The sequence below is a fragment of the Spea bombifrons genome, chromosome 4, assembly GCF_027358695.1.
Source record: "Spea bombifrons isolate aSpeBom1 chromosome 4, aSpeBom1.2.pri, whole genome shotgun sequence".
Classification (NCBI taxonomy): Eukaryota; Metazoa; Chordata; class Amphibia; order Anura; family Pelobatidae; genus Spea; species Spea bombifrons.
The window spans coordinates 34,221,478-34,231,196 of NC_071090.1; the positions used below are offsets into that span (position 1 = coordinate 34,221,478).

General features: G+C 45.4%; 1 long non-coding RNA gene across 1 annotated transcript; it reads left to right on the forward strand.

The window, feature by feature from the left end:
* The first annotated feature begins 1,100 nt into the window (after nt 1-1,100).
* Nucleotides 1,101-9,297, forward strand: LOC128491075 (uncharacterized). The gene is made up of 2 exons (XR_008354004.1): nt 1,101-1,181; nt 9,203-9,297. It is a non-coding gene; the product is annotated as an uncharacterized LOC128491075 (long non-coding RNA).
* The last annotated feature ends 422 nt before the right edge of the window (nt 9,298-9,719 follow it).

Consider the following 9,719-nt stretch of genomic DNA (forward strand, 5'->3'; position numbering starts at 1 on the left):
CGCTCACCTGTTCCACCCCAGGGCAAAGCACCCAAACACTGTCAGTCTTAGACGTTTGGCAGCAGACTTCCAGAGCTCAGACACTAGGCCCTAGCGTAAGCTGGCCACTCCGGCGGAGGTAGCTGGCGTTGCCACACCGCAGACAGAGGCAGTCAGGGGGGAGAAACTACCCTTACCATTAGGGACATTTGAGGCATGACACTAGCCAGGAAGCGAACTGGCATTGAAGAGACGCTGGCACCACCACCAGCAGCAGCAGCAGCCCCAGAATTGGGAAAGGCGAATAAGTGGGCGATTGGCGACCCGCTCACCTGTTTCACCCCAGAGCAAAGCATCTAAACACTGTCAGCCCTTGGCGTTTGGGAGTGGACTTACAGAACTCAGACACTAGGCCCTAGCGTAAGCTGGCTACACCGGCGGAGGTAGCAGGCATTGCCACACCGCAGCAAGTGCAACCAGGGGGAGAAACTACCCTTTCCATTAGGGACATTTGAGGCATGATTTCAGCCAGGAAGCGAACTGGCAAAAGATACTGGCACCACCACCAGCAGCAGCGTTGGAAACGGAAAAAGGTGAATGAGTGGGCAATTGACGACCCGCTCACCTGTTTCACCCCAGGGCAAAGCATCAGAACACTGTCAGTCCTTGGCGTTTGGGAGCAGACTTACAGAACTCAGACACTAGGCCCTAGCGTAAACTGGCTACACCTGCGGAGGTAGCAGGCATTGCCACACCGCAGCAAGTGCAACCAGGGGGAGAAACTACCCTTTCCATTAGGGACATTTGAGGCATGATTTCAGCCAGGAAGCGAACTGGCAAAAGATACTGGCACCACCACCAGCAGCAGCGTTGGAAACGGAAAAAGGTGAATGAGTGGGCAATTGACGACCCGCTCACCTGTTTCACCCCAGGGCAAAGCATCCGAACACTGTCAGTCCTTGGCGGTTGGGAGCGGACTTACAGAACTCAGACACTAGGCCCTAGAGTAAATTGGCTACACCGGCGGGGGTAGCAGACGTTGCCACACCACAAACACGTGCAACCAAGGGGAGAAACTACCTTAAACATTAGAGAGAAAAAAAATTTACTTTCCAAGCTAAGAGCTGGGTAACCCAACTTGGGCAGATTGAATTTAAGAAAGGCAATCTGCTCCATGAGATGAGGTGCCATGCGTGAGCGCTGTGGACTCAGTATGTTTCCAGTCATAGAAAACGCTCTCTCACTTTGAACAGTGGTTGGCAGACATGATAGAAGCTGCTGCGCAACCCATGAGAGTGCAGGCCACACACTCTTCTTTTCATCCCAGTAGCTATGAGGATCAACATTAGGCGCAGAAGGAACTTCACAGAGGTAAAGTTTGACCATTTCAGCAGCACTACTCTCCTTTCTGCTGCTAGCTCTGTCAGATGGTCCAACTATACTCCCAAGTGCCTCTTCCCAAAACGCAGCTGCTCCACTCAGCTGTGTTGTGCTGCTTGTGGCACTGCTGCTGATGTTGCTGCTAGGAGTAGCAGACCACATCATCTCTTCCTCCTCCTGCACCTCTCCCTCCTCGGACAGCATTCTCATTTTACGCTGCCAGTCACGCACCTTGTTGACCAATTGCTCCCGGTAGCTACTGAGAACATTAAATTTCAAAGCTAGCTTTCCCTTAATTCTTGGATCACAAAGGCACGCTAGCATCATTTCGGGACTATCTTCCATGAGTTTGCGTAGGTGTACTTTTTGCAGATCCTTCAGCTTCCTGACTATGGCTGCTACGTCAGGATGTAGAGTGCCACCTTGAACAGCCTCACAATTTTCAAGGAACACATCCATCTTGCTGCCTAGATGGGAGAACACTGGGATTACCTGGGCCAGACTGGCAGTGTTTGAGCTTAAATTTTCTGTGGCATCCCTGAATGGTTTAAGGACTGCCACTAGCTGGGCGATCACTGTCCAATCCTCCCTATTCAATGGAGATGTAATCCCAATATTGTGCTCTGAGGCAAGATTATGGATTGCCCTCTGCTGCTCCAAAATCCTCTCCAGCATGTCTAATGTGGAGTTCCACTGTGTACTGACATCCTGACGTAGGCAGTGTACAGGAAGACCTGACCTCTCTTGCTCTTCCCTCAAAAGTTGGCTAGCCTTAACACTATGGTGAAAGTGCCCAGCGATCTTTCTGCAGCGGGACAGAACTACTGCTACCACATTAGTTCCTTCTGACATTGCTGCCTTCACTACAAGATGGATGATGTGGGCTGCACAGCGCACACCAACAATATGACCATCTCGCAGCGCTTTCACCATATTGGCACCTCCGTCAGTTACCACAAAACCAACTTCAACATTGGTGCCCGCCTCTGCTCCCACCCAAAGGCTAAACATTTTCCTCATTGCATGCAGAATATTTTGGGAAGTGTGCTTTTCATCCATCACTTCTGCATGGAGAAGGAAAGATCGGTAGCCTGCTGCAGCAGCTTCCTTAGACACACCGGGCTGCCACCAGTGTGCTGTCTAAGAAAGAAAGGCATGCTGGCCGCTAGGTACACTCCACGAATCTGTAGTGAAATGAACACACTGACCAGCAGCCTTGGAAAGCTCCTCTTTCACTGCTGCAACACAGGACCGATACAATGAGGGGACAATGTTCCTGCTGAAAGTGGAACGTGACGGAACTGTATATTGTGGAGCCACAGCCGCCATCAATTGTTTGAAAGGCTCCCCTTCGATCATAGAGAAGGATGCCCCTCCAACAGCAATAAACTGACCAGTCGCGTTACTTTATTGGCCTGCTGTTTGGGCATTGACCTTTTGGATTGGAATGCCACAAATTGTTCCAGGGTGGGCTGGACATGCAGTGATCCAACCTGCCTTGGTCTCTGGCTGCCAGCACTAGCTGCTGCTGCTATTGGCTCAGAAGAAGAAGCTGTTGGGGTTTTTCCACGGCCACCAGCTATGCTGCCTGCACTAAGTTTTACTTCTGCATCTTTCCCTAATAGCACAGCGTTGTGTTGAGTGCTGAGGTGATGCTTCATGCTAGCACTGGTAAAATGGCCAGACACTTTCCCTCTGCTTATTAGCTTCCCACAATGTTTGCACTTTCCATAGCGCCCTTCTTCAACATTTTGAAAGTGCTACCAAATTGGGGCGCGCAGAGCCTTGGAGTGTGCCTTGGGTGCTGCTCCTACTGCTCGGGGTGGATGAACAGAGGCAGAACTAGTGGTGGTGGGACTGGTGGTAACAGTACTGGCCATAGTGGGACTGCTAATTGCTTTAGCTTTAGATTTGCTAGGTTTTGCTGCTGCTGCTGGTGGTGGTGATGGTGATGATCTTAGCGGAGAAGGTGGAGGCTCAGGGGAAAATTGTGCACTAGTCATTTGGACACTGCTCCCTGAGGAATCTGATTCCTGACCACTCATCTCCACTACTTCCTCTGGCTGATAGTCTAGTTCTTCATTAGCTAGATCGAATGGAATTCCTGCTAGGCTGGAGCTAAGACTGATATCGTCGTGAGACTCGTGACTAGTAGTAGTGCGAGCAGGAAGAACAGACTCTGCACATGGCCTCTCAGTCTCAGGCTCCTCTGCTACTTCACTAGGTGGAGTTCCACTATGTGTAGCCCTCTCTCTAACTGTCTTTACAAAAAATTTGCAAGGACTTGGTGGCTTGCTATAAGTACTAGGAGGACATGGCGTGGCGGTACCGGTGGGAACAGTAGGCGCAGCACTAGTGGTGGTAGAGGCGGTAGAGGTGGAGGTGGTGGTGGTTTTCCCTACAAAGGAATGTGATCGCTTTGGTTTGGGACCCCTCTGAGTCTTGCTGCTAATGTGGCTCTGCTTGGTACCTTGCATGCTGCTCGTGGATGGGGAAGATGCTGCTTGGGGCAAAAGGCACTTCTTTTTACTCACTGGGCTAGTAGAAGTACTAGTTGTGCTACCCTTTAACTTTGAACGTGCTTCTGGTGCTTTAGGCTTTCCGTAAAAAACCATAGAGCTTCTGGGCCTAGCCGCACTACTACTGCCTGCTTTTGGTGCCTTTCCTTTACTTGATGATCCTTCAAGCAATGCTTCCCCAAATGATAAGCGAGAGCTTGGCCTACTTGGCCGACTAGACTGACGCAAAGGCTGCATCTTAGAACTGGTGGTGGTGGTGCTGCTGGTGGTGGTGGTAGATGGAGCTTGTCCCTCCTTAGTCCCAAAAGGAGGATCCATTTCATATTTTGCATTGTGTGTGTAGTGTAGTGTTTAAAAAAACTTTAAAAAAAAAAGGGGGGGATAAAAAAATTAAAGACTTTACACGGGCCTAAGAGCCTATCCTACTACTATGCTAAACCTAAAGCTATATTAGTATTCTAGTCTAACTCTAGACAGACGCTCTCAAGCCAACTAAGCTAAAGTGAGGTTAAGTTATATATAATATTATATTATTAATAGATTAGAATTACTTATATTAGGGATTATAGATAGACTATAGTTTATGAATTAGAAAGAATTACGTATATATACGTGAGTTCTGCTTGGCTTTTTGCAGTTGCATTTAGCTTGGACACACAAGCGAATCCTGAGCTGGGGCGAATCTCCTAAGTGACATCTCTAAGTGAGGAGTTACAAGCAAAGAAGGAGAGTATATTCATTACTATTGCAAGGGGAGCACTGTGTTTGTTTGTGGAGTGTTCAGTGTAAAGTTTTGTTGAAAAAAGAAAAACAAAAAAAAGGGGTTAAGGGCTATTTCAGGTGTGTTGCTAATTAAGTAACCTTCTCTGTGAGTTCTGCTTGGCTTTTTGCAGTTGCATTTAGCTTGGACACACAAGCGAATCCTGAGCTGGGGCGAATCTCCTAAGTGACATCTCTAAGTGAGGAGTTACAAGCAAAGAAGGAGTTAAAAAGCAAAAAGGAGGGGAAAGTATACATCCTTGTTATTCCATATATATTTATATATATTTTGCACCTTACTGTCTGTTTTTGCCAGTTATTTGAGCTATCCCCATTGCCAAGATGTCCTCCATGTTTGACAATGCGGTCAGGTGTACATCTTGCTCAATGTATGCAATCCTTGATCAGCGCTTCGAGGGTGCATATTGCTGTGCGAGATGTGTGCAGGTTGCTCATTTGGAAGCACAAATCCTGAGTCTAGAGGAGCAACTGGCAACACTGAGATCTATTGACAACTTGGAGAGGAGTCTGCTGCTCACTGAGCAAGCTCTCTCGCGGGTAGAGGTGGGGGAGGATAGCGGGATGGAGGTACAGGACAGTCAGGCAGCTAGCTGGGTTACAGTTAGAAGGCGGGGTAGGGGGAAAAGCGCCAGGGAGGCTAGTCCTGATCTAGCACACCCCAACAAGTTTGCCCGGTTGGCAGATGAGGGGGATGTTAGTTCAGAGTTAGCAATACTGCAGCAAGTCACTGCCTCTGACCTCCAGAGCGGTGTCTGCTCCAGTAAGGAGGGAAGGACGAGCACAGGGCAGGCCAGACAGGTGCTGGTAGTAGGGGACTCTATTATTAGGGGGACAGACAGGGCAATCTGTCACAAAGACCGGGATCGCCGAACAGTGTGTTGTCTGCCTGGCGCTCGAGTTCGGCACATCGCGGATCGGGTTGACAGATTACTGGGAGGGGCTGGAGAAGACCCAACTGTCATGGTGCACATTGGCACCAATGACAAAGTAAGAGGTAGGCGGAGTGTCCTTAAAAATGATTTCAGGGACTTAGGTAGCAAGCTCAAGGCAAGGACCTCCAAGGTAGTATTTTCTGAAATATTACCTGTACCACGTGCCACACCAGAGAGGCAGCGGGAGATTAGGGAGCTAAACAAGTGGCTCAGAAGCTGGTGTAGGAAGGAGGGGTTTGGGTTCATGGAGAACTGGGCCGACTTCTCTGTCGGATACAGGCTCTACGGTAGGGACGGGCTGCACCTCAATGGGGAGGGTGCAGCTGTACTCGGGGAGAAGATGGCCAGAAGGGTGGAGGAGTGTTTAAACTAGGGAAAGGGGGGGAGGGAAACTACAATATAGAAGGGAAAGATAGTATAGAGAGCTGGGGCATATAAATGTACCTGGGGGTGGAGCGGGGGGAGGGGTTAGAATAGTTAATAGGGATAGGCTTGATAGGAGAAAAAACCATACACCTCTAAATTGTATGCTTACTAATGCCAGAAGTCTAACCAATAAAACTGGCGAACTGGAGTTAATAATGTCTGCAGAAAATTATGACATAGTGGGTATAACAGAGACATGGTTGGATGATAGCTATGACTGGGCGGTTAACATACAGGGTTATAGTCTATTCAGGAAGGATCGAAAAAAACGAAAAGGGGGAGGAGTTTGCCTTTACGTAAAGTCCAGCCTAAAGGCCACACTGCGGGAGAATATATGTGAGGGAAATGATGATGTGGAGTCATTATGGGTAGAAATATATGGAAAGAAAAATAATAAAATACTGATCGGGGTTTGCTATAAGCCACCAAATATAATTGAAGCAGCAGAAGATCAATTATTAAAGCAAATAAACAAGGCAGCAAATCACAATGAGGTGGTTATTATGGGGGACTTTAACTATCCCGACATAAACTGGGAAACCGAGACCTGTGAATCTCATAAAGGAAACCGCTTTCTGACTATAAGTAAAGATAATTATCTGTCCCAAATGGTACAGGACCCAACCAGAGGGGGCGCTCTACTGGACTTAATATTAACCAACAGACCTGACAGAGTAACTAATGTGCAGGTCAGAGGGCACCTAGGAAATAGTGATCACAATATAATACATTATAACTTGTCGTTCAATAAGGGAACTCTTAGAGGAGCCACAAGAACTATGAACTTTAGGAAGGCAAAGTTTGATCAACTAAGAGAAGCCCTTAACACTGTAAATTGGGAAAATGTCCTTAAAAACAAAAGCACAGATACTAAATGGGAGATTTTTCAAAATATCTTAAATTCTCACTGTGAAAAGTACATACCGTATGGGAATAAAAGTGTCAGGAGCAAGAAAAAACCAATGTGGATAAATAAAAATGTAAAGGTGGCAATAAATGGCAAAAAAGGCATTTAAGCTACTAAAACAGGAAGGCAGTGAGGAAGCACTAAGAAGCTATCGGGAAAAAAATAAAATATGTAAAAATCAGATAAAAGCAGCAAAAGTGACGACAGAAAGACTCATTGCCAAAGAGAGTAAAACAAACCCCAAAATGTTCTTTAACTATATAAATAGTAAAAAGGTTAAAAATGAAAGCGTTGGCCCCTTAAAAAGTAATGAGGGAGACGTTATAGATGGGGATCAGGAAAAAGCGAATCTATTAAATATATTCTTCTCTGCTGTATTCACAGAGGAAAATGAAATGCCAGGTAATATACAGCAGGATGAGATAAATGCCCCAGTACATGTCGCCTGTCTAACCCAGGAAGAAGTGCAGTGCCGCCTAAAAAAAATCAAAATAGACAAATCACCAGGTCCAGATGGCATTCACCCCCGCGTTCTAAGGGAGTTAAGTAATGTAATAGACAGACCCCTATTTCTAATATTCAAGGACTCTATAGTGACCGGGTCTGTTCCCCAGGACTGGCGCATTGCAAATGTTGTGCCAATATTCAAAAAGGGGACCAAAAGTGACCCGGGGAATTATAGGCCTGTTAGTTTAACTTCTGTTGTATGTAAACTGTTTGAGGATTTCCTAAGAGATGCTATTTTGGAGTATCTCAATGAAAATAAATGTATGACTCCATATCAGCATGGGTTTACAAGGGATCGGTCCTGTCAAACTAACCTGATCAGCTTTTATGAGGAGGTGAGCTCAAGACTGGATCGGGGTGAATCGCTGGATGTCGTATATCTTGATTTTTCCAAAGCATTTGATACGGTACCACATAAAAGGCTGGTACATAAAATGAGAATGCTTGGGCTGGGGGAGAATGTGTGTATGTGGGTAAGTAACTGGGTCAGTGATAGGAAACAGAGGGTGGTTATTAATGGTACATACTCTGAGTGGGTGACTGTTACTAGTGGGGTACCACAGGGGTCAGTTTTGGGTCCTATTCTTTTTAATATATTTATTAATGACCTTGTAGAGGGATTGTATAGTAAAGTATCAATCTTTGCAGACGATACTAAGCTCTGTAGCGTGGTTAACACAATAGAGGACAGTGCACGATTACAAATGGATCTGCATAGGTTGGAGGCTTGGGCTGGGATGTGGCAGATGAGGTTCAACACGGATAAATGTAAGGTTATGCACATGGGGAAGAAAAATCCAGGCTGGGAATATGTATTAAATGGGAAAACACTGGGGACGACTGACATGGAAAAGGACTTAGGAGTCTTGGTTAACAGTAAATTTAACTGTAGCGACCAGTGTCGGGCAGCTGCTGCTAAGGCAAATAAAATCATGGGGTGCATCAAAAGGGGCATGGATGCCCATGACAAGGAAATAATTCTACCATTGTACAAGTCACTAGTCAGACCACACATGGAATACTGTGTACAGTACTGGGCACCAGTGTACAAGAAAGATATAGTGGAACTGGAGAGGGTTCAAAGACGGGCAACCAGAGTAATAAGGGGAATGGAAGGACTGCAGTACCCAGAAAGATTATCAGAATTAGGGTTATTTAGTTTGGAGAAAAGACGGCTTAGGGGGGACTTAATAACTATGTATAAATATATAAGGGGGCAGTACAGAGATCACTCCCAGGACCTATTTATACCCAGGGCTGTATCTATAACAAGGGGACATCCTCTACGGCTGGAGGAAAGAAGGTTTCTACACCAGCACAGACGGGGGTTCTTTACAGTAAGAGCGGTGAGACTATGGAACTCTCTGCCAGAGGAAGTGGTAATGGTAAACTCAATAAAAGAGTTTAAAAGGAGCCTGGACGTGTTTCTTGAAAGCAATAATATCACAAGTTATGGATAGTAGATTAATAGGGACAGAACGTTGATCCAGGGATTTATTCTGATTGCCATATTTGGAGTCGGGAAGGAATTTTCCCCCTGGTATGGGGCAATTGGCATCTGCTTCATAAGGGTTTTTTGCCTTCCTCTGGATCAACACGGTAGGGACACAATATGTATAGAGGTTGAACTTGATGGACTTTGGTCTTTTTTCAACCTTATGAACTATGTTACTATGTTACTATATTATAGATTATGAATTAGAATTTATATTATATAATATATTATAGATTAAGAAGATTAAATATTAGAATTATTTTAGTACTACAGCTAGTAGCTTGTAGCTTTGCTTAGTACAGTTGTTGTCGTCACACAGTCAATTTTTCTTGAAAAGAAATTAGAAATAAAATAAAATGTCACAGCAAAACAGTTAGTTTCACTGCTTGCTGAAACACACAGCACTTATGCGGCTGCACTCACTAGCCCAACAAGTTCACTTCACTGATGGACTGAGGTGAGCAAAACACTAAGGGTACTTTTAATAAAATTGAAATAAAATGTAAAATAAATGAGAAAATCTTTGCAAAACAGTTAACGTCACTGCTTGCTGAACAAAAACACACCGCACTTATGCGGCTGCACTCACTAGCCCAACAAGCTCACTTCACTGATGGACTGAGGTGAGCAAAACAAATGAAATAAACTTAAATATTATTAATTAAGAAAAATTGACTTGGTCTCTTGCTGTTGCTAAAACAAAGCACAAACTAAAGAGCTGCAGCACCAGTACTAATAAGATTAGCTGAATTATAAGCTAGTAGTAATTATTAATTTTATTTATAGCTAATTAA